This window comes from Motacilla alba, chromosome 2 (assembly GCF_015832195.1).
Source record: "Motacilla alba alba isolate MOTALB_02 chromosome 2, Motacilla_alba_V1.0_pri, whole genome shotgun sequence".
Lineage (NCBI taxonomy): Eukaryota > Metazoa > Chordata > Aves > Passeriformes > Motacillidae > Motacilla > Motacilla alba.
Window position 1 is genome coordinate 110263380 of NC_052017.1, and position 25253 is coordinate 110288632.

The window sequence follows — 25253 nt, forward strand, 5'->3', positions numbered from 1 at the left end:
AAAATTTGGATGCATGAGAGGGTGTATGTGAGAATTTACAGTACAGCTGAGCTACAGCCTCAGAGACCAAGTCTGGTGGAACAGGAGTGGTCAGCTTTGGTTTTCTGGCAGCTGGGGACAGCAAAGGCAAATGCTCAGGTGTGCTTTTAAGGATGGGAATGATATTCCTGTTTGAGTAAAAGCAGCCATCCTGCTTATGTAACAAGTCATTGTGGCATGGAATGAGGAATATCTGTGTTGTCTGTGAGCAGGGTGACTTGGCTTCATCTATTTCCCCTAGAAATGTACCTTTAGTTTCAGTGTTCCTCTCCCATCCCCTCTCTGTATTGTTCAGTGGATTTTGTATTTTTGTTTGTGCTGCAATCTTTATAATACCCAGATCTATTCACATTTGGTCTAACACAACTAGAAAATGACATCATACATATTCCCATGTTCCAGAAATAAATGGGCTAAATGGAGGCCTTGGGGTAACCAGTCTAGCATACCAGAACGAAATGGTGATGGAATCCCAGCCAGGAGCTCTGCTCAGGTGCTGCTTTTTTTGCCTGGCTTCTGCTTTCTTTTGCTCCATTTTAAACTTGGAATAGGAGTAGTTAAACCCAGCTTTTGTGCGAGCAGAAGTTAGCAATCTAATCTCATTTTTGTGCTCAAACACAAAACTAAGATCTGAGCTTCTGTTTGTGAAGTACCACTTTTTATATTATTAGTGTACATAATCAGTTGGACACCTGCTGTTGCTTAATTCACCTTTGACTGGAGGGATTTAATTGATCACACAATGTGTATTTGTTGACAGATAACTTCACTGTGGAGGTATTGGTGGCAGATACATTTATTTTCCTGTATCTGAAGGAAGGTAACTTTTCTAATGCATTTACTGTTGCTCTTAGCTATTCACAGTTTCCAGCAACAATTATTTTCTGCAGCCTTTGATTTCTACCAAGATCAATTCTCTTCAACCCATTCTCTTTTTTTGTCAGATTGATTGTAGCCAAGTCTGCAATTTGCATAGTACTTTTGAAGTCTCTAGAATGAAATGCCTGATTGAGCTGGCAATAAACCCCAGTCATGGTGTAGGAAATTTGACTTAGGCCATTGCTATATCCTGACATGGATGTACCTCCTGCCCTGGGCAGTGTTTCCTTCATGACCGTGTGTCGTTACATTTGAGAAGTGTGAGTAGTGGGCTACAAGAAAACTTTCAGTGTAGCAGAACCATAGGTTCAAAGGATTATTTTGGGTAATTTGCATGTGGCTTTTTTCTTCTCTCTTGCCCTTTAGTACTCACTGATTCACAACCAGGAGCTATTTATGTTTCTTCATTGCCTGGAAAAGAGAAGGCTTTGGGGTGACCCAGTTGCGGCCTTCCAGTACCTGAAGGGAGCCTACAGGAAAGATGGAGAGAGACCATTTACAAGGGCATGTAGTGGCATGACAAGGGGGAATGGCTTCAAATTGTCAGAATGTAGGTTTAGATTGGATATTACGATGAAATTTTTCACTGTGAGGGTGGTAAGGCACTGGAACATGTTGCCCAGAGAAGCTGTAGATGTCCATTCATGGAAGTGCTCAAGGCCAGGTTGGATTGGGCTCTGAGCAACCTGGTTTACTGGAAGGTGTCCCTGTCCAAGGCAGAGGGGTTGACACTATATGATCTTTAGGGTTCTTTCCAAACCAAACCATTCTATGGTTCAGTGATTCTACAATTATTTGAGATGAAACCTTGCCAAATTGGTCCAAATTCCAGTTGTTGGAAAACAGCAGAAATCCTTTTGTACTCTCTCTTTGGTATACTGAGGTCACGCCTAGGAGGTGGCAGACACACAGCATGCTGCTGATTTTGATTTACAGTGAACATTTCACATGCATCGAGTCTTTTGCTTCTCTCCAAGCTGCCAACTTGCAAACTGCCTTGGATAAAGCATCCAAGCTGTAGTACCTTTGGTAGAGAGAACACCTGCTAGCCCATGAAAGTCTGGATTATTTATCTTCACACAAAAAGGTTTAAAAGAAGTGGCTACAAGAGAAAACATACAGATAAACTTATCTCAAATAGTGTTAAGTTGCCTCTGAAACTATGTGTAATTTGGACACGCCAGGGAGATGCCTGCCAGCAGAAGGAATTAAGAAGAAGGTATTTATTGTTTCTGTGTACAGGAAAATATTTTGAATGTAGAAGGGGGCCAAGAGATTAAAAGCATATTTTGTAAGTGTTTATGTCTTTGCTCTTCACAACTTACTGAATATGCAAAAAAGAATTAAATTCTCAATGTATACAGCTTAAAAGGAAGAGACTTCGCAGAAGTTTGGGTAAATGTTCTCTTACTGAGACTTCTTGAAGTTAATTATAATTAATGTTTAAATTACAATTAAATTTTTAAATTACTATTCAAAGTAATTAATTTTAATTTTTTTTTCTCACAGCATAATCTGCAGGAACCATGGTGTTTGAATCTCAGTAGGCCTGCTCTAGTCCTAGGTGACACTTAAAATAAATCTGTCATTATTACTGGTGCACATTATTGTTAGAAGTTTAGGAAAGACAGAAACTCGAGGTAAAATTTGCACATTTACATGATGGGTTCTCAGTGCTTTATTGCAGTCGAAGGAAACAGGGATTACTTTGAAATGTGTTCCAAGATGTTTAATTACTGGATCATATAATTGATTTTGATATGACATCAAGCATTCAACATCAGAGATCAGACTGCATTGGTAATTCTCTATTAAAAAAACCCAAACAAATCCAAAACAAAAAAAATACAACTGTATTCCTTACCCAAATGAAAATGGCTTTCACCTGAAGGTAAATCTTTGTTGAGTGTACTCTTTTAAAGAGGTATTGGCAAGAGAAGCCTGTTGTTCAGACAGTCACAGGTAATATTCAAAATGCTCTAAAAATGGAATTTGTGTCTTTGTGAGAGGCAGCATGGCAAATAATCCTGTTTTGTGGTCTGAGAGGTAACTGTGCCTTCCTGTTTCTAGAAAGGAGTGGGACGATGGCTGCTGATGGGGCTAATCAGAACAGCAGTGGGGGTGCTGGAGTTTTTGATTCATCAGATAATTAAGTCTCTCATCAAATGGAAAAGGAACCTGGTGGAAAATTACCTGCAGGTGAGAAAGAGAAAGAGTGACATTTTCTATGTTAGTTTATTAAAATATGCACAGCGTCAAGTTTTAACAGCCTGAAAGTGCTGCCTGTGGAGGTGAGTGTGGAGATCAGATCCCCTTGTGGTCCTTTGTGTACAAACACATTGGTGTCCTTTGATACAACTTGGCCTATTGTACAGTATAGTATCTGATTTTGTTCTTGTTATGGGATTGATGAAAGCAGTCTTTGATATACTGTCACCTTCCTCTTCTTCTGTGTATGCCAGAGGCATGCACTGCTTTAGGTCTGGGTGATATCCAAGGGAAGGGATTAAAGTACTTAGTGAGTGTGGACCTGGTATCAGACATATTATTTCATTCTGTGTCTGGGTCACCTTTATTTTCAGTAATTGATTATTGTGGAATTATTAATTTGTCCTTGATGGCTATCATTTTCTCTGTGATAATTGGAATGGTGGTGGTAAAAATCACTGAATGGATGAAACCAATGTGAGTGTTGAGGCATCTCTCACCCTGACTGCTTGCTTTTCCTCACCTGTAGAAAGAAGCAGATGGTAAAATTTTCACTTGGCTTGTGATATCTGTGGTAGATGGTATAAAAATTGAAGAGTTTCTTGTGAGAAGGGGCTTGTGAGCTTTTGGTCCAGCTGACTCCTGACTGGTCAGGGTCAGGAATCCTGGCAGCTGGTGCTGGGGGAAGCCTGTAAAACCATCAGTCACGGCATGCAGGCAGCAGCACTTTGTGCAGGAGGAGGCCAGGGTCCAAATTCCAGGCTGGCAGTGCTTTTGTGCTCGGCAGCAGTGGCAGGGAGCTGCTAGAGGTGGTCCCCAGCACTTGGCAGAGAAATTACCCCTGACTCACTGACTCAGCAGAGGCCACAGCCCAGAGCAAGCTGCTGAGGAGGGTGCAGCTCTGAGATTTGGGGCTGGAGATCTCTCACTGAGGCTGGAGCAAGGCAGATGAGCTCCTTGTCTGCACAGATGTGGTGGGATAGCTGACAGTGCTGTAGCTCTGCAGTGGCTGGAGAGAGGCTTTTTAGGAAGACCACACCATAGTTACAAGTGGGAATGGTTGGAGCTCTGCTTTGGGAAGAGACAAGAGTCAGCTGAGAGCTTGCAGATCAGTGTTAGAGGGCACACCATAACGTGGGGTGGGGTTATGGATGTCTGCTGTAGACTGTGAGACAAAGCTGTCTTCAGATATTTGGAAGAAGTCTTGTGGTCACTGGCCCAGATCCTTGTGGGAGTCTAGCCAAACATCCCAATATGTGCTGGAAGGACAACACATCATGACACAAGAAATCCACGAGGTTTCTGGAGTGCATTGATAACAACTTCCTGATAAGGTGATCAAGAAGCAAATGAAGGGACATACTCTGCTGGACCTTGTACTCGCAGAGAAGGAAAGACTGATCAGGGATGTGAGGGTTGAGGGCAGCAGTAACCATGGGATTGGGCGGTGTGGGATCCTGAGATGAGGGGAAAGGACGGGACTTCAGGAGAGCACTTTGGTCTGCTCAGGGATATATATGCATGGAAGAATCCCAGATGAGATCATCCTGGAGAGAATTGGGGTCCAAGAGGCCTGATTCGTTTTCATCCGTGGTGAGGAGCTGTCCACTCCAATGAGCAAATCAAGCAAAATCAAGCATGGATTTACACTGGACAACAACTTTCTATAATGACATGACTGGAACAGTAGCTGTTCTTTATTTCAACATTAGCAAGGCTCTCATCACTGTCTCCCATAACAGTCTCATAGACAAACTAATGGTGTATGGATTAGATGTTTGGACAGTGAGATGGATTTACCTGGCAGAACTGCTGGACTCAAAGCATTGTTATCAGTGGCACTAAGTCCAGCTACAGGCAGGTCCTCAAGGGTATAGCCCAGGGGTCAGTCCTGGGGTCAAATGCTGTTGGATACTTTCACTAATGACCTGGATGATGGGAAAATGTTGTGGTGCACCCTCAGCAAACTTGCAGACAAAAGTACAAATAAAATGAAGCAGTGCTTGATAGACCATGTCTGAGGCTGACAGACTCCTGTGTTGCATTCAGAGTGTTATCAGGAGGCTGAGGGAAGTGATCCTTCCTGCCTCTTCAGTACTGGTGAGGCCACATCTGCAGTACTGGGCCCAGTTCTGGGCTTTCCAGTGCAGTGGAGACATGGATATGTCCTCCAGTATTCTGTGGACTCAAGATAATAGAATAATACCATCAACTGCTGAAGGACAGACCTCAATCACTTCACAGAAATGCAGGGGAAGAGTATTTCTGCAGAACAGATGGAAGTTGAATATATCAGAGGAAATATTAAAAAAAATGAACAAGTTTAGGTTTTCCATGAGGAAAGCATATATAATCCTCCTGGAAAATTATTTGCCTTTTTTAATATACAAACTACATGTAAGTTTATAAAATATATAAACAGTGGATAAACACACATGCAAATGTGTATATATGCATTTGTATGTATATACAAGCATGTATGTATATAAACACACTAAAGTATAAGTAAATAATACATAGAAAAAAACCCACAGTTTGACTCCAGGTCATCACAACAACAGTTACACACACTCTTGGTCCTGTTCTGTTATAAAATCTGTCCTATTGTATTATTAATACAGAAGGGCAGGAGGTAAGCTCTGACATCAGTACAAACATGTAATTCCTGCCCTAGAAGATCTCCCCATCTGAATACCTCCTTCAGCTGCAGATGAGCAAAACCCTATTTTTGTGCACTTTGCTTTGCTGTTTGGCCGTGCTGCATGATGCTCTTACAAAACCCTTGATGGGATGTGCTGCTGGGAAGGCTGTAACTCTGGGACCTAAGAAACGCCAGGGATGTGCTTGACGTGCACCCACAGTGTGTCACAGCGGAGCCCTGTGTCACTTCCCTGCCCTGCAGAAGGCAGCAAAGCGCAAAGCGCGTGGGACTTGAGGAGGTCTGGAGACAGCACGGCTGTGGTCAGCCCAAACACAAATAAACAAACCAACCAAAAACCTGGGGTGACCAAAACTTGTGTTTTGAATGTGAGAATGCCCAGTTTGAGAGATGGCCTGCTGGTTAAAATAAAGCAGGAAACAGCTAGCTCACTTATATTCTGCCTACTAATAGCTGCAACTTCATTAAGGTAATTACTGATCTAAGATTTTGAAGGCTCCATTCAGGTAAAATGCCTGAAGGCATCAGTGAGTGTGTTTTTGTGCTTATGCTTAAGGTACTTGAAACCTGCTTCTGGCCTGAAAAGGGCCTTGAGGAGTAACAATGTTTCCTTTGTAGTGTTTTTAGAGATGGGAAGGAAGGCCTGAGAAAAAACCCGAGACTTGACTCTGGAAGTCATGATTCACCTTACCTTTATTCACTCCCTTCCTTCTGAAGAGCCTGCATTGCTTGTTTTGCTTTTTCCCTGTCATGTATCTTCTGCCTGCAGAAATTTGTAGTACAAAAGGTGACTGAAAAGCAGGACCTGGTCTGTGGGTGCTGATGACCTGGCTGTGTGTGAATCTGGTTCTCCCTCCGGGTTCGGTGCTGGCAAGTGTTAGGTCTCCTATGCAAGAAGTCAATAACACTGCGAGAAACCAAATCTCTTACTCTTCCATATGCTTGTTGTTTCACTATTTTATTTTTGAAAAAATTAAAAGCCTAAATTATACAATCTCATTGGAGAGGTCTTTCTTGGCCTTCAGCCTAAACCTGGATTCCGCCACCCCCCAGCTTGTATAGAAGTGTCTGGGGTGAAATCAGTGGTGGTGGTGATGCAATTTACACTTAGCATGTGGTGTTTATAAAATAAATACAAGTGGCAGCTGGTGTAACTCATGAAAACTCAGTGTTTGGAAGGGGTATAAGCCAAGGACCATCAGTCCACATAAAGGTTTCTGTTGGTTTTAGATTGATCATTTAAGCTGTGCTATGTGGGTATCGCATGTGGCCCAGGTTAGTACTTTATGAGGCACCAAAGCTAAAACATTGAGCCTTTCTGTCATTTACTGTCCTGCTGTGTTCAATTTAATCATAGGCAGGCAATTAACAGCATAGGTGGGAGAAAAAGTGAGTATTTTACTAGTTTTACCCCGAAATCCTACCAACAGTAGGAAAAGGGAGTTCGCTGTTACTATTCATACCATACCAGAGCAGGTTTAAGCTTTCTAAAGACTGAACTGACTGGACAAATCACAAAGGAAAGGTTCACATGTACACCATATCCCAGAGACAGCCTGTGCAAAGATGAGAGGCTGATGAGCTTCAGGCATCAGGATGGAGGCTGGAGCTTGGGACAGGGGCCCTTGTCAGTTGTTTTCCTCTCTCATTAGCCCCAGTATAGCAATTCTGTCAGGAGCTTGAACTTTTGTGCATCGCCAGAAGCTATATGGGCATCTGTGCTGGCTGCTAATTCTGGGAAAGTTTGTTTTTGAACAGAGCAAGGTGAGGATCACACTGAAAAATTGTCCATAGACACATCTAACACATCAACATCTAATGATTGTTGACGCTGTTTCTTTCTTTTTTTTTTTTCCCTTTGCAGTTCTTTTGCCAGCAGGTTCGCTGTCTGGCTTGCCAGAAATCATTGGGTATTTTGAATGGCACTTCTATTCAACATCATTTTAACATCATGACATTTTAGGGACATTTCTCTCATGCATGCTGGCTGTAGCCTACAGGCTCCTCTGTGAGCCAGAAGGTCCCATGATCCATTTGGGGTGAGAAATAGCACTTCTCAATGCTAAAGCTACCAGGCTGAGGGTATGACTTTGCAACATCTGTCTTAGTAGCAGCACTGGTTTAAAAAATACCCTGCACCAGGAGGTCTTTTCACCTGTTCTGTTCCCCATCCCTTTTTCATTAGCACAACTATTCGTGCCTTGCAGTGAAGGAAAGGATTTTTTTACTATGTGTTTTAAATGCTGGCTTGGTTCCTTTGTACGATTCCCTGAGTGATGCTCAGCAAGCAGTTATCTGGATAACTGCAGTCAGTTTTGTTTCTGCAAAGCCACCTGCCACACAGCCATGGCCTGCTGGCTGCTTTACATCTCATGTTTTTACCTGTGCGAAGTCTGTATGAAAATAAAGCTGGTGTCAAGTGGCTTCACACAACAGGGACAGTAATTTTAAAGCCACCTGCAGAAGTGCCCTAAGTGGCTGTGCAAGGTGCAGACTGATGTAATCTGTGTGTCCAGCTTGGAAACAGCCACCAGTGCCAGCTGACGGCAGCTGCAGGAACCAGGTGCTGCTCTGCAGGTGGCAGATTGCAAGTTGGGTTGGAGCTGCTTGTTTTTCATGCAGTGGTGTTACACCATGTTTCTAGGTGGGGAAAAGTGGGGTTTATAGTCTTTCTGAAGGATAATCTTTTTATGCTGCCTTCTTATGTGCAAAGGAAGAGAATCCCCATCACCCTGCTGTTGTCCTTGGCCTTGTGAGGGGGAGAGAGGAGGCTTGCCTGGTCCTCCTGTGTAGGTCAGAGAGGATCTCAAAATTTACTATGTTGCAATACAATCAAACTCGGTAACTGTGGGCCAGATTTTGGGGTTTTTTGTTTGTTTTGGAAAGTGACATAATTTCCTTTATTCATCATTCAGAGGAGAATCCTGCTGCATTTTATTATCAATCTGTAAGCGTATCTTGAGTAGAGATGGTAAAATTGGTCTCTGCTAAAAGGATATAGATTGTTTGTTGGCTGTTTTGCTGTTTTATTTCTGTTCCATTTTGGGGTTGGAAAGTATTTATCCCTGAGGTTTGTTCTCCCCTCTTCACCACCCTGACCAAACATGTTCCTCCCCACCAACCATTCACATTTTCTGTTGCTCTGTTGGTTTATCCTTATTTATTTATTTGCACAGAGGTGCAGCACCCTGGGGGATGACTCAGATGTTCAAAAATAGGAGTGCATGGTTAGTCAGAGGTGGCCACAAACCTAGACAATGCTTCCCAAGGGTTAGCTCTCCCTTTTGGTTTCTTTTGTTTTCTTTGCTTTCAGACATTTGTCTCCAGGAGCTCAGAGACTGCAGCTGTGATTTCTTTTTTCCCTTCGTGCGGGGTTGGTAACCGTGATTTGTGAGCCAAAGAGTTGAATCATATTTCCATGAATAAAGTCATCACAGTATCAACGTGATGCCTTTTCAAAACACAGGAATTAAGAGCTAGTTTAATTTAATTTAGTTGGAACCCTCCACCATTTTTATTAAACATAAACACAACGTAAGTTGCTAAAAGCCTCTGAGAGATTTATTAAGGCTCCTAATTTAAGCCTTGTAGAAAAGTCTTCCAAGATTATACAATGAATAGATTTTTCATTCCACTAAGGGTTTGGATTTTTTTCCCCATTTAAATGTAATTTGAAGTGCTGCCTGGGAACACACTGTAATAATTTAAATCATCACACGTCTTCTGTTAGAAATAGGGCTGTTCTGGCTGCCGTGGTTGTTAACCTGGGAACAGATGATTGAAATGATGGGCTCTAGTCTGATGTGCCATCACACTTGGGCAGATATTCACATGCCATTCTTAAAAGGCATTTCATGGACTACCATAATCTCTGCAAAAGAGACATTGAAGTCTCTGATAGTCTCTAGTAGCTTCCTGCTTTGTGTCAATGGGACTTTGCATATTTAAAAGACATGTTCAGCATTTTCCATGTTTAAATCTGTTGAAACCAACCTGGCTTTGCTGCTGCATGCTAGCTAAGGCTCTGTCCTCCTCTGCCTTTAACTGATTTATGAATAATTTACCAAAGAGTGCTCTCAATTATGCAACATCACTTTTAGTGCTCTCCTGGGTTGTGGCCTGAGCCAGTTGCAGTTGGACACCATTGGCATCCACCTCCTGATCTTCACCAGCTGATAAGTAAGTGATGGGCAGAGATATGGGGCTCTGTGAGGGCCACCCTGCCACTGCCCTCGATGCCCCAGGGGTGTCTGGTGAGTCACTGGTGAGCCCATTGCATCTGAAAGGGAAACAGAGATGCTGCACCTGCACCTGCAATCTTTCAGCATTCCTGCTGTTTGTCACTTTGGAATGGGGAAAAAGCCACCCACTCTAATTAGAAGAAAGTTGTTTAATTAAACAACTTTAAAGTTGTTTAATTAAAAGAAAGTTCACAAGTTGTTTAATACAGAAGACATTTTTCCATTGCTTTCTGGATTATATAAGGAGGGAGAAACAGCAGGATTTTTACACATGGACTTCATTCTTAAATTAATGATGCTGTCCCAGGAAAAAAGAGATTATGGGGATTGCCCAATCTTCACAGGGGGTCTTTGTTTTATTTTTTGAGTTTTGAAAAAGTAAATTGTTTTTGACACTTTTTTTAGTCTGGCTCTTCTCTGCTCATGTGTCTCTGTGAGATAATGCTGGTAAACTCTCTTTTGAACAGTTCTACTGAAATTAATTACATTAGCTTCCAGGAAAAGAAATTGCAAGCACTTTATGACTTCTGGATGATATTTATTGTCATGCTTGCTTACAAAACCTTGTTTTTTTTAAAGTAAGGATAAAAAAAGAGAATCCTGTGTTAATTTCGTCAAAAAATAGAATTCAAATGAACAGTCACTTGTGAAATATCTGTAGCTTAAAAGTATATAAAAAAGCATCAAAGGGAAGATATGGGATACCCTTTACCTTTAGCATTTTAAGAACAGTAATTTAAATAAATCTGAGATGTGCTGGTTAAACAAAATGTTAGTCATAGGAGAAATCAACAATTGTGGTAAGGAAAGTGGAGAAAATGTTTGTTTTTCTGTGCAGGATCCAGTTAATGAGAAAGAAGCACTAGCATGCAGTCAGGTACCATCCTGGGGGAAGCAGGTTGTATGGAAGTCCCCTTCACAGAGAGGGCTGATGGGGAGCAGCATAGACAAATGTCAGTCTAAGTGAGACTTCACTTCTTTACAACGACCAGGATGACAAACTCCCACTCTCCTGGCACCTTCTGGTGCTGAACAGGCTCGAGAGATGTACCCAGTCCAGGTACAGTCACAGGCAGAGCAGTAACTCAGCAAGCATTAGGCTGTTGAAGGCACTTAAGGCCTTCCTCCATATGAGAGCTGAACTGGATGTGTTGGAAGGGTCCAATTTTGTTGTTGATACCACTGGTGGGACACATAGCATGTACAGCTGGCGGGAGCCAGAAGCTGGGATGTCCAAGGAAAGCTTTCCCAGCTGGTGCTGAGGCATGCAGGATCTCTTGAGTTCCCTTCTGCTGGAAACAACGTCAGTGGGAAAGCACCACATGTAAATAAAAATCCATGCACAAAAGTGTCTCAACATTTATGAGTTGGGAAATCAGTCATGAGGTTACCTGTGTGACTTTACTGTGAGCTTTGTTAAGGGCTTTGACACAACCTCATAAATTTTTCCCCTTACTTTCTCTCCATTATCTCACTGCTACTTGTCCTTGTCCTGATAAAACTTGTGAACACTATAGAAAAGTTAAAAGGGCCTCCAGATGTTTAGAGAGAACTCAGATTTTTTTTGTTTTTGTTTTTCTGAGAATTTTCTCTTTGTTACTATTTAAAAAACTCAAGTGTTTTTTACACTCATTGACTTCAGCTGGTACCAAATGCTCAGCACGTCTACAAATTACCCTTGAGGTGTCAGGTAGCACATCCAGAGGATGCAAGGTTTATAAGCTTTTGAGCACTATTGATTAGTTCATTAGATGTATCCACATCACTCCAGTAACCCCCGCAAAGGCTGGACTTGAGTCTGTTTTTCTAAGGCAGAATTCAAGCATAATTTTATTTCCTGCTTCTAAAGCCTTTCCTCTGTTTTGCACACTGTGGCCTCCCTTAAAAACGTAACATTTGTCTCATGCAGATGTTGTTTTAATAGAACAAAATGGGTGTTTTGGAAAGAAAATTATGCTCTGTGTGTGAAAATATATTATATAAATTTTTAAGGAAGACTGACCATTAATGCCTTTTTAATAATATTATAATTATTTTCCTTCCTCTTTTTTCTCCCCCCCCCTTTTTTTTTTTTTTTTCTTCACTGGAACTGTCTCACAGTGCAGATCTCTGCTGCTTGAGCTCCTGGTACTGCTTACAGCAATGGAGCTGCTCCTTAGGCACATGTGGGCTCCACACCTTTACAGGGAGGGGACAAGGCATATATTTTCCATGTGGGTTTCTCAGACATTTACAGACTGAGGCAGCATGCTGAGCCTTCAGGCTGCAGGGCTCTACTCTTATTCTCTAGTGAATCCCAAGCTGTCTCACCATTTTCTCACTGCCATGTCTCACTCCAGTGAGTGCGCTATTCCAGGATGGGAAGTGGCACATCTGCCTTTGGCACATCTGCCTTTGGGCTGTTTGGTGCTAGTTCAGCAGCTCACTGTCCCATGCTACCCGTGGTACCCAAACAGTGCCATCGGGCTGAGGATTTTGTCAAGGCAAACATGTCTGAACTCACATCCTAGAGATGCAAGGCACTGTAATAACCCCATAATATACCAGCAGGCTTTGAAAGGAAATTATGGTGGTTTTTGTTTCTCTTTTCTTACTCTGTTACCCACATTTTGTCTCTTCTAACTGTTGCAGGCACAGTTTCATTACAGCTGGTGCGTGAGCAGGCATAGCTTCAGTATTTTGTGCTGTCATCAGCAGACTCTTTGTAGAAGAAGTGGGACATCAGGCTGGCCTGGCAAACCTGCTGCTGCTGCTTGGTGGCCACTTTCACCATGCATTTATAAACTCTTCTCTTCTCTTCTCTTCTCTTCTCTTCTCTTCTCTTCTCTTCTCTTCTCTTCTCTTCTCTTCTCTTCTCTTCTCTCTATGGGTTAGTTTACAGGGGTCATTTTGGATTTTTGAAGCTGAGAAAAGAGTTATGTTATGGGTATGTACTGTGTGGGTGTGGGAGGAAATAGATGCAGGGGTTTAGGCTTGTTTCTTTCAGTGGTTTTGCTGGGGGAGTATCAGAGAAGGGAGACTGAGAAGGAGGAAAGCTGAGATATGGACAGTTATCAGATCAGTGGCTTATGGAAGCCTCCACACTTTATGTCTGGAAATCACTTAAATACAACACAGAGTGTTTTGTTCTAAATTATAGTGAACAGACAGAACATCTACTGTTTGCTTATTAGCCATTCATAAGATCATTTTCTGTGTTGGTGCTGGATAGAAGAAGATACTTTGAAGTCAAGGAATAAGCAGAGAAGCTCTTGAATAGACTGTCCTCCTCTTCTGTAGTTGGCTCAAGCCCTCTGTTGTTGTTGCAGGCATTGCTGTACTGTGCTCCTGTTCCTTGGTGCTTACAGATTAAACATTTGAAAAGATGCAATCACTGTTTGTTCCCAGTTGCAAAATGGAGGTGACCTTCGCCCATGGCCACCTTTGCTTTATTCCTTCCAGCATGACACAACCTTTTACCTTATGTCCACCTAAAAAATAATTGCTTTTATTTTCATGTTTTCTTTCATTTTTATTGCTCCCAAGGATGATGATTCAATAGTGATGTGCAAGTATCAGGATCTTCACTTCTTCCAGCCTAAATACCCTTCTCTGTATTTGACTTGGAGATCAATTAGTGAGCTAGAAATAAATGCCTTGCATTCTGAATCCAAATTCACTTTTTGCTACGTTTTACTATAGGTGAAATTTTTTCCTAAAGTAATTGCTGAATCTCTTTCATTGATCTCTGAATTTCTTCTGGCTTGTATCCCTCTAGCAATGCAGAAACTAAAGATCATGGCATTTTCCACATGTAGCTGTACCTCCGTTGGGATAATGGGCATTGTTTATTGCATGCGTGCTTCCTGATATATTTGCTTTACCACAGGTTTAGCAGGGGAAAGTGGAGAAGACTCTGGGTTTCCACCCGGATCCTTTTTGTGGACCAGCTCATAGTACAGGTGCCCAAAAGCTGCAGTTACACACCAAGAAGATAAGAGTTTGTGGCAGAAAGGTGAGGCTACGTGGGCAGGGAAGAGGTCAAGCCTTCTGAAGCCAGATTCATTGCTGAAACCAAAGTATTGTGTAATGAACAGCTGTGTGCAGAGGGGAAAGTGGATTCACTTCTGTTGCTATTTTACAATAAGCTTTGCTCTTTTAACACTCAGTTGAGGATGTTTTCTGAAAAGAGCAGTGGATTCTGTCTCCTTCTATCTTCTCTTAGTGTTACTAGAGGGAAAAGTTAGCTAAAATTATTAACGACATAACTTCTGGCAGGGTTCAATAAGTTGTTGGCTCTTAATGTGGTACAGATAAGCAGAAACATTTTCATTTCACTGAACATGAGGCTCAGGGGAAATTTTGTTTCTTGTATATTTTGTGGCATTAACAAAACACAGTTTACAGTGAATAAACTGAGTTGAAAGCTTGTGGGTTATGTTTCTCAAGTAATTATTTGGTTTTTTTAGTTTCATTCTACCTAGCATAATGTTACCAGGGGAATTTATTGTACTCCAGAGCATGAGATTTTCAGGAAACTTCACTTGGTTTTTACAAAGACCATAGGATTAATTCTAAAGGTGAAACTTACTCTGTAGGTACCATTTTTTTTTCTTGATGACTGGCCAAAGCTTGTGGTTTGAATTACAATAACAACAAAGAGTATACTGTGCCACCTTTCATTTACAGCCTGTGGAATACTCTCTTGACTTCGCCTTTACTGCCACACACATAGAATGTAATGTGCATATTTTACTTGAAAGCATATATCTCAGTATGTCTTTTCCTTAGCAAAAATGGAGGTAGGGAGAAAAACCAATAAAATCATGTATGCCTATTTTTAGTTTTAGTGCAGGTTTGGAATTAAGTAGAATATAATGTAAGATATTTGGATCCTGAGGTAAATAAACCAGATCTTTCTTCTACTTCAAATAAAGCTCTGTATTCCTATACCTTAAATATTAGATCTCTTTAAATCCTTTGGAAAAAGATGGATATTGTTACAGCAATTGGTAAAAATAGCATTATTAAAATTTTGCTTGGTACACAGGGTACCTATGTAGGTGATTGTTGTAATCCTGGTTCTAAGGCATGATATACCCTCACTCTGTCCCTTCTCCCTGTGACTGTACATGCAGGTGTTGAGCTTCTGGTGTCTGGGAATGGCTGCTGGGATTCTCCCTCTTCCAGACCCATCTTTTCTGTCTGCAGCACCCTGTGGACCAGCTCTTGAAGCCTGAATGGATTTTGACCCTGGCATTTCCCTTTTCAGGAAATACCACTCGTGTTTAGTGCAGCCACCTGGTGAATTTGTTAAACTCTAGGCTATTTGTAGCAAGGACAAGATTAGGGACAAGAAGAAAAGGAAGGAGAAAAAATAATTTGAACAATAAGAGGACCTCACCTTCAAGTAATTTAAGTCAGGCTGACAGCTGACAGTTTGTCTGATCCACTAGCCCCAAGATTAGACCAGTTTAGGGATTTTTGTAGGCAACTTTTGACGTGTGACCTTACCACATCCTGGCAGGTAGCTTTTTATACAGTTTATGATCTCTTACTTTGTTCATACCCTAATCATGACAAAAAGCTGTGTAACTCTAAACCTGGGCTAGGGAAATAGTATCCTCACAACATTTAATAGATTATCACTGACCTCTTGACCCCATTTTGTTGCTTGGAAGATAAAATTAAAATGTGATTTCATCCTTGCTGCTTCTTGAGGAGTCAAGCAGAAAATTCAATTACTATTACAACTGCCAGATTATGTTCTGTGCCTGTAATTTGTTGTTTTGTGAGTTGTTCTAGCTCAGCATGAATTTCCACAGTTTCACTTAAATAAATTTACTTATAAATGATCTCAATGCACATGGATGCAGATTGACACTTAAGAAATGAACATTCAGCAAAGCTCTGATTCAGCAAAGTCTTTTGAAGTGCTCATTAAAGCCATTATATTGTGTTATTTAGATGTAACCTGAAGTGCTGAGTGCCAGTGGTGAGTGCAGTACATCATAGTTTTCTCCTCCGTGTGCCAACACCAGTGTCTACCTGCTTGATTCCACCTCTGTGAGGTGTGCAAGAAGAAATCAGCTTTAAATGAATTAGCTGAGTTCTCTAAATCAAAAGGAAAGATTTATTTCTTCCATGGAAATGACTTTGAGGTATCAGGTTTTGTGAGAAAGGATGCAATAATTCATGTCACTGGCAGGATGCTCAGAACAGTTTTTGTCCTTTCTTTGACTCAGATTAAGAACTTGCTGGACATGAACATCTTAGCCTTCATTCCAACCATTCTCCTTGGAGTGTTTAGAGGTCTTCTAGGAGCTTCCTTTTTTTCCCCCTAAATTTAAAGATTAATCAATTACATATGCACTTCTTTAATTCAATTCCAAAATTGTCCCTTAGAAAAACAAGCAACCTTTTGAAGACTGTGCTTATCTTTGTAAATAAATAATATGGTTCTCTTAATTATATAACATTTACAGAGACTAATGGGGGCAGGTCACAAACTGCTGGATGAAAAAATGAATCTAACCTGCTGGTACTTAACAACGTGCAACAGAGTAAAGAAAATATGGATTTTCAAAATGCATACATGTATTTAATGTTGGTACAAGAATAGAGAAGATTTTTTTCTTTGTTTGGTTTGGTTTGATTTGGTTTTTATGCTTGAAGTATTTTACCTGTAGAATCACTCTCCTGCTGCTCTTCTGCTCTGACAACACTTTCTCAGCTTAGTGGCACATAGCAGTTGTGTTGGTGTGCTTTTGCATTTATTTGCAATCTATGGAGAGCTCAAATGTCCTGATAAGACATGATGGGGCCACTTTGCATCTAGGCTTTGGAATTTCCATTTGGCATCATATGCCTTTGGGGACAGTCATGCCATTGGAAAAGAAAGGGTATAGGCAAAGGGTTCCTGTATTTTGAATATTTTACTGCTTTTCAGTTTTATGCTTTGGTTATAGCTTAAGCATGTTGTTATGAAGAACACTATGTCCTTAAGAATCCTATGAAGACAGGTTGAGAGAGTTTGGTTTGTTCAGCCTAGAGCAGAGGAGGCTCTGGTGAGGCCTTAGAGCAACTTCCAATACCTTAACGGGGCTGCAGAAAGGCTGGAGAGGGACTTTTTACAGGAACGCGTAGTGATGGAATGGGGGAATGGCTTCAAACTCAAAAAGGGCAGGTTTAAATTCAATATTAGAAGAAATTCTTGGCTGTGAAGGTGGCAAGACACTGGACAAGGTTACTCAGGGAAGTTGTGTACTCCTCATCTCTGGAAGTGCTTAAGGCCGGGGTGGTCTAGTGGAAGGTATCCCTGCTTATGGCAGGGGTACTGGAACCAAATGATCTTTCAGGTCCCTTTCATTACAAACCATTCTATGATTAAATGTGAAGAAAGAAAACCTTCAGAACTTTTCTACTGCACTTTTAGTAAATTGTGCAAATTTGAGATTCTCTGGAAATTTCTTTAGTAAATACCTACTTGTCAGAAGTATCCTTTATTTCCATTATTTTTGAGGAATTGTTTCTGAGGAGTTTTCCAGTCTTTTTAAGTGTTGAGATAACCTATCTTTAGGGAAACTGGTGCACACCGAAGCCCCTTTTTTCTGCCCTCTTACAGGCAGACATGCCAGTATGTTTAATGTATGCCATATCTGGGTTTTTTTTTTGTATTTTCTGGTGGTTTTTTTGTATTTTCTGGTTTTTTTTTTTTAATCTTGCTTTCTCTTCTCTCCCTGCTGGAGAGAGTACTGCTCAACTGAAGACCAGTGAGTTGGTTGTAGAGATGCTCTCGTCCCATCAGCCCAGACACCACTTCAGCAGCTTCCATTCCGAGCCAGCAAAAATACAAAAATTTCAGGGAAAGGCAATCACCTTGACTTGCATTGACAGCCTGCATGATCCTGGGAGGAAAACAATATTTTGAATATGAGAGAGGAAACTTTTAGAGCTAAAAGTGTAAGTAACTGTAGGTCGAGGCACATAGCCAAGTCTCTGCAAGCCCTCCACAGACTGGTACAGATGCATGTTTCCCAATGGTTTACCTCTCCATAGTGTCAGAAAGAGTGCATTTCATTTAGTTCTTGGAAGTTCTGTGTGTGCTCTGGCAGTCCACCACCTCCTTTGCCTAGTCCTCCTCTTGGTCAGTGAGGCAGCTATCTGCTGTTTGGTTCTCTGTTGGCTCCTCAGGGGTGAAATCTGACCTGGCTAGGAGGAAGAGGAGGAGGAGGGATCCCGGCGAAAGGGCTGTGCTGGAGCATGCCCGTGCTAATGATGACAGCTGAATTTCAGCTCCTCTTAGTGGCAGGATGCTGGCATTTCTGTTGGCAGCTGTGTTTGCTCACCATCTACTGGGGGAACACACCCCGATGAAGCTCACTTCAAGCTTTTTACTTCCACGTTTGAAAGAGTGAGTAAGGGCAGTAAGGAAAACAGGATTTCTCAGCTTTAGGGAGAGCCCTTCCCCTGCCCAGCCTTCTCACGTTGGGCTACAGCTTTGCTCCCCTATCTCTCTACAGGTTCGTGGCTTTGTGCTGTTGAGCACTGCAATGAGATGTCTCAACCAAAATCCAGTTTTCAGCCCAGCAGGGCGAGGAGCAGAGTCTCATGTGTGACTGCCATTAGTCCTGTGGAAGTGCCATGGTTTCCAAAGGACCTCTGTTTGCAAGAGGCTGGGTTTGTAACCATTACTGTTCTAACAATTTGGAGCTGGAGTGCTGTGTTTGACAGCCATTTCCCCTACCATTGGGAAGCCTTTGGCTTTCTCATGGTGCATTACAGAGACCTTGCACCAACCGTTTAAGAACATAAAAACCACTGCATTTCACTATCCGGAATAAAAACAAAAACATGCACCAACACAAGCCAGTAAAAGCCAGTGAGTTAGAAGACACTACAGAATTGAAAGTAAGACCATCTAGCAAAGATTTAGTGCCAGACATAAAGAAAACACTAAGAAAACTCCTCAGAGTTATGTTGTTCAAGAAGCAGTGCCTTGCTGACTCCAAAAGTTCATGGAGTGGTTAGCACCTTGCTAGCTCATACCTGAAAATGGGAGAACAGCATGTGTTTTGTAGGGCTGTGGTGCTTATAAAGCTTTTCCGTAAATATAGTTTTGCTTTAATCCTGTATTTTTTTTAATTCTGCTTTTTTTTTTTTTTTTTTTACATTAACTTTGTAGCTTGAACTCTTATTCAGACTGTTTTTCCTTTTCTGTTAGCTGTAGAAGATCCTGCTCAGGTCACAGTCCTTATTTTATTATAACTTGGCAGAAAAAGGCAGGAAAGAAACTGTTTGATCTGAGAGAGAACCATGCAACTTTTTTTTTTTTTTTTTTTTTTTAATAAACTCACATAATGAGGCAGCTGAAAGAAACTATGTCACAGTGACTTTAACCAAAAATAATCTTGTATAAACCAGTTTGCATTTAAACTTGGAAAGAACCCATCACGGTATCTTCCACACCCACAACATAACCCGGAGTACCATTCCTTTGACTGGAATTGAATATCTAATCTTCAGCCCGTAGATTAGATGAAGCTGTCTTCTAAGAGCCCTGCTGCCCCTTGGCCTGCATTTGCTTCTCCTCAATTCATCACCTTTCTCTCTGTGAGGAAATCACAATGTAGATAATGTTTTGCCAAGAATCTGGCAGAGCTATCTTTCTTTTTCTGTTTTTTTAAAATCACGTTGACTAATGCTTCTGTTCCAAAAGCTCAGTGTTTCCAAGGGCAGGGTGGGCAATTCAGGGATATATGCATATATACTTAATATATAAGCTGTCAAAACTTTAAAGGGATACTTGAGAGGATTATTTTCCTTTCTACCAAGCTGTGAAGATAGGCTACTGCTTTAGATGTGTAGCCACTGGCTCCAGGCTAGCTGTCCTTCTAGCTCCCTTTGGACTTCAGAGTTTTGGCAAAAAGTTGACCTGGGTTTGAACTGTCCCAGAGTCAAGTTTTCAAAAACAAAACCTGACCTAAGCTTTGTGAAGACTGAACTACTCCCAGTATCATCTATCTGTTGTAGATGTGTTTTGACCATAAGCTTGTCATCTTTGAGATACAGGGGAACAAAGGCTTGAGATACAATTGTCTGACAACGTGTCACAGCTGCACACAGCTGAATCTCAGCTTGAAGGTTTCCACAAATGTGCTATCTGAGCTGTTAAATAGCTATCCACAGAGGGGATGAAACCTTGTGCTTGGAAAATTACTCTGGTTGTGTGTTCCTGTAATTTTTCTCTAGACATCTACTGAAATATTTTCCAAATATCTTTTAATTTTGGGTGTATCTTCAATTTATATAGAAATGTAAATTAATCTCAATTAAGATAAAACCCTGAACATTAGTTTTGCATGAAATATAACTGTTATACTGAACTATATTATGATGAAAAATGCAACGTTGAAATGCAACGTGGTCATCTCATGTAAAAACTCCTTTTGCTTTTGGTGAATGCAAAGCAGCCAGTGAAAACCACTTCTGCTGTGCTGTGTTCTAGTTCAAACATTTTTAGTTTCATTCATGTTTACTTCAAAATGGGCATGTGGAAAACGAGAAGGACCTGATAAAGTATCTTCAGCCATTTGGATTGCAAGTCTGTGTCTCCACCATGTAGCATATGATTAGCCTTAGGCTTTATAGCTGTGTAGTCTTGCTAGGATGTCTAGGAACATTTTCTGTTGATTAACTGAGTATTAATCCTGTCATAACATCCTCACAAGAGAAGGGAAGCAATAAGTTTGCAAGTCACAAACAAGTCTTTAACTGTTCATACTGACCAGTGACTTCAGATTTGCATAAATGGGGAGGAATTTTAATTGAAATAATGGACCCTTTCTGACTCACAGCATACTTTTAAGTACCAATGAAAAAAAACTTAGCACAGAGTCCCTGCTGTGCACAAGCCTGCAAAGAACTCAGTCTGGCTGTACCTCCCCCATCTGCCAGGGGGCAGGGAGGGCAGGCTGGCCGTGTGTAGAGCATTCCATGTGCTCCAAATCTCCCTGGAGGGACCAGTGCTCTCTGCTGGCCACAGAGTCAGAGGCCAGTTACCTGGTTGCAACAGTCGCATCCCTGAAGTAGATTGGATGAATCTCAGCCTTACTCATTGCTTATGAGCAAATGTGGGATAAGTGGGCAGGACAAAAGGGCAATTTTCTTGTGGTAAGTGGTGGCATTAGTGGGTTAAGACACTTTTCTTTCTTTGTTTTGTCCATCCTTGCATCTCAGAATGGACTGTTTACTTAATGCCTGCAGGTATGCATGACAGCTGTTACAGGATATTTACTGCATTTCCTTCTTTGAACTCTTGAGCGTGAAAAATTGCCACATAAGAAACAACTCAGAAACATAAGTGGGGAGGATCACCATGAGCATATCTATGTGAATACAGTTATTAACCATTTCTTCCAGTTAGCAGTTACAAAGATTTCAGATGGAAAAAATTCAAAGGTGTGTCAGATCTGAGTATTTAAAATGAATTCATGTAGAGACAGAAGGAACACTTAATCTTTTAATCACTGAAATTTAATCACACTTAAACTTTTCCAGTAAGAGGCCTTTGCTAACATGGCAAAATAAGGGGGGGGGGGGGGGGAAGGGAAAGAAAGAAAGAAAGAAAGAAAGAAAGAAAGAAAGAAAGAAAGAAAGAAAGAAAGAAAGAAAGAAAGAAAGAAAGAGAAACTAAATATGTAAAAGAGAATAAAATGTGGCTGTATGTATCACACCAGTTCTTCTTCAATGTGGAATCCTAATTCTGCTTTACAAAATGTAAAGGCCTTGTAGATAAGTATATAAATCTATAGCAGACAGGCTGTGGTTGAACTGGAAATCTGGAACTGGAAACTGATGAAAAATCTTTGTTATTCTCAGCTCCAGTTGGCTGAGGGACATGATTTGGTAACCCAGAACAAACTGTAATCCAGGAATTTAAAATGGCAAGTATTGTGTTAATAAACAGGCAGGGAATATGTGACTGAATGACTTGGGATTTTGGGGTTAAACAGCTGAAGAGGTGCTTGAATCTGATACAGGCTTTGCAGTACAAGTATATTTCTTAAGAAATACAGGTGAGGAATCCAGAGGAAGTAGAAAAAGGCTTACTTAGACTGAGGTTGAATGACAGCTTGATTTCACAGCCATTGCAAATGGCCACTGCCATCTTCTAGTTTTGCAAATTCACAAATTTGTAAAATGTATTTATTCATCCTTCCACGTGGGCAGCATCATATACGCATTGCATAAAACAAACTGTAAATACTGGCTAGCTTGCCATTAGTGACTGGACTAATTTAATGGTTTAGGAATGGTATTCCCCAATTCAGTACTCCCATTAAAAACCATGAGCTGCTCCCCTTCCCTCTCTGGTGGGAGAAAAAAGCAGAAATCACACATTGAAATAAGAGCAATTTACTGGAAATAGCACTGAGATAAGGAAACAATAACAACAACTATAGTAATAACAAAAATATACAAAGAGAGGGTGATTACATGCCAAATGCTCATGAAACCCAAGTAAATGAAAAACAAAGGTGGACAGACCCTATTCCTTCCATGCTTACTCCTTCTTGGGAGAAAAAGAGCCCCTTTCCCCTGTCCCTGGTTTTTCAGATGTCCCTGATGTAAAGTGGTATTGAATTCCACAAGGTCTTTGCCACAACCCATCCCACTGATCTGGGCCAGAACCAGGACAATTCCAAACAGCTTATATATACTTACATAAACTTATATATACTTATATAAACTTATATATACTTACATAGAAAGGACACATGCTTTCCCGTGCTTGCCACCAATTCTAGTCTGTTATTTGACTTGTAATACTTGATTCAGTATTGTTTGCTATAACATGTATTTACATTTTCTTTATAAAAGCAGCCTTTGTCACTTAGTACCAGGATTTGGTATCTCTGGCTATTTGGGTTGCTACAGGAAAAGTCTCTTCCCTCACTCTGGCATACTTTTCTTTCCCCCCTCTTTATTTTAAGGACTAAATGCTTGCAAAACATTATTTTTCAAAGCAAAACTTTTTTTTTTTTTTCTGTTAAGGAAAAAATATCTGAAACCACAATAATTATTTGTTTGTCTCTGAATCAAAATAGTCAGGCTGAGCCAACCTAGAGGCTGGATGGGCTTAGTGTCAATTTTTTATTTGGTGGGCCTACAAGTTATAAACAGTACATCATATGGAAACTGGATAGATCTGAAAGGAATTAAGCATCAAATTGTTCTGGACTTTGAAAGGTCATGCACATGCTGAAGGTAGTGATGATGTCTCTAATGAGCTTGTAATAAGACTAAATGCGGAAAAGCAGCTTGTTCACTCCTCTTTTTCTGAGGAATTGAAAAAGGGAATTATTATTGCAGCTGTAAGACTTTAGTTAGGACCATTTAAATTTGGCTCATCTCAGCGTAATGTGAGATTATCAGTCAGTGCTCCAGGAGCAGATAAATATAATTACCCTTTTGAGATTCAATGGATTAGTAATAAGCACTCTTGCCACTTTAAGAGATGCAATAAGAACCAAATGACAAGGAAATTGTAAGATGCTAAATTTTGTCTTGTGTGCTGATCAAATTTAGTCAGATGTATGGTTTTGCTTTTAAACTGTGATAGTGAAAGGCTGCAGCTCCAGGTGGGGCTGTATGTGGCTAAGCCAGCATGACAGCACTTCCTTCTATCATAGCTTCTCCTCACACATTTACACTGAACAGTACTTTCAGTAGTGTTTTGTAGCTCTTCCAGCAGGCATTGATATTCCTTGGAGAAGGAGGAATAGGAAGTCACGGGAAGGCAAGAGAAGCAGGTTAAGAAGCAATGGTTTTTTTCCACCAACAAGTCTCAGAACTGAACATGTATTCCTGCGGTGTGGCAGTGCAGTCCTCCTGTTGCCACCAGGGAGAAATCTGTCTTACTAAATGCACTGACTTCATACAGGAAGAGTTAGAGGTACAAAACCCTGTGTGTAAGCAAGCCCTACACCTTCACTCACTGTGCTTTGCTCTTCTTGCTCAACCATTTGTAATTTAATTGTAAAATCCCACCATCTTCTGCTGTTTCTCTCTCAGTTATTTTGGCATTGCTGCAAGCTTCGAATTGCTTCTCAGATGTGCTGTTTTTTGAGTGTGCACTCCTTTACTGGTAGCAAAGACATATGTATAGAACTTGAGGCTTTGATATAAGTGAGTTACAGAATCACATGGCTTCGAAACCAGCATAGAGTAATCAGGTTTTTCTTCTTTTATTGACCATTATGAATTTGGAATATATTCTTGTTTGAGAGGTTGGAATAATGTAAAAAGCAAACACAAGACTGGGAAGTATCTTGTGTCCCTTTGGTTGCCAATCTGGGGTCTGGAAGAAATTTTCTTGCACTAGATGTTGGCTGCATTTTAATTTTTCCTTGTAGTTCTGAGCAGGGATCAGGTGGGTCAAATACCACAGATCTCCTGCTCTTTGTTCCAGGAACAGAGTTCATATTGTTACCGTGTAGCTTGTGGTGATGTCCAAAACATGCCGGCTGCTTTCCAGACTGGAAGAAGGAGGCTGTACCTGCACGGAGAGTTCACTTGTTCCGGATGACAGAGATCGAGAAAGCGTCCAGGAATAGCAGAGCATGCTGGTTGTGGCCAGCATGATAACCAACAATCTAAGCTGCAAAATGTTGAAATAACTGGTGCCACTGTTTACCAAAGGAGAGTTTTAAGAACGCGTGGGACAGATGTCTTTGAGGTGTGGTTTGAGTATAGCCTGTGCTGATGTGGGAAAGGAAACCTCTATGTCCTTCCAGCTCTCCATGGTGCTCTCCAGTGCAAAGCTTCCTAATTGCAAATGCACCCATCAGCTCTGAGTGCTGTTCTTATCCACTGAAGTGCTCCTCAGGAATGATAATTCTTGGTCAGCTAATCGCCTTTGATAGAGTTACAGTGTTGTGTGAGCAAAGCAGTCAAGGCCAGGCTCTATGCATTTTAATTTTTTTTGTCCTTGTTTTCTGTGTTTTAGACAGCATAAAGTAATTTCTGGTTTTGAGAATTTGGGGTTTCAGCAGCCAGAAGTTTATGTATAGGAAAATAAGCATTAATAAACCAGATAGATTAGCACAATAAATAACAAACGGATCTAGTAAACTAGATTTATTAGTTAACAAAACAACTTAATTGGGATATTTAAGGGAAAGTTGGCATTTTGTGTAAACCTACACATTCTGTACAGGCAGCAAGGCAAGTTATATTCATCCATT

At 40.9% G+C, this 25253-nt stretch overlaps 1 pseudogene; it reads left to right on the forward strand.

The window, feature by feature from the left end:
* The first annotated feature begins 1447 nt into the window (after window positions 1-1447).
* Window positions 1448-25253, forward strand: part of LOC119696960 — an 87322-nt pseudogene continuing 63516 nt past the window's right edge.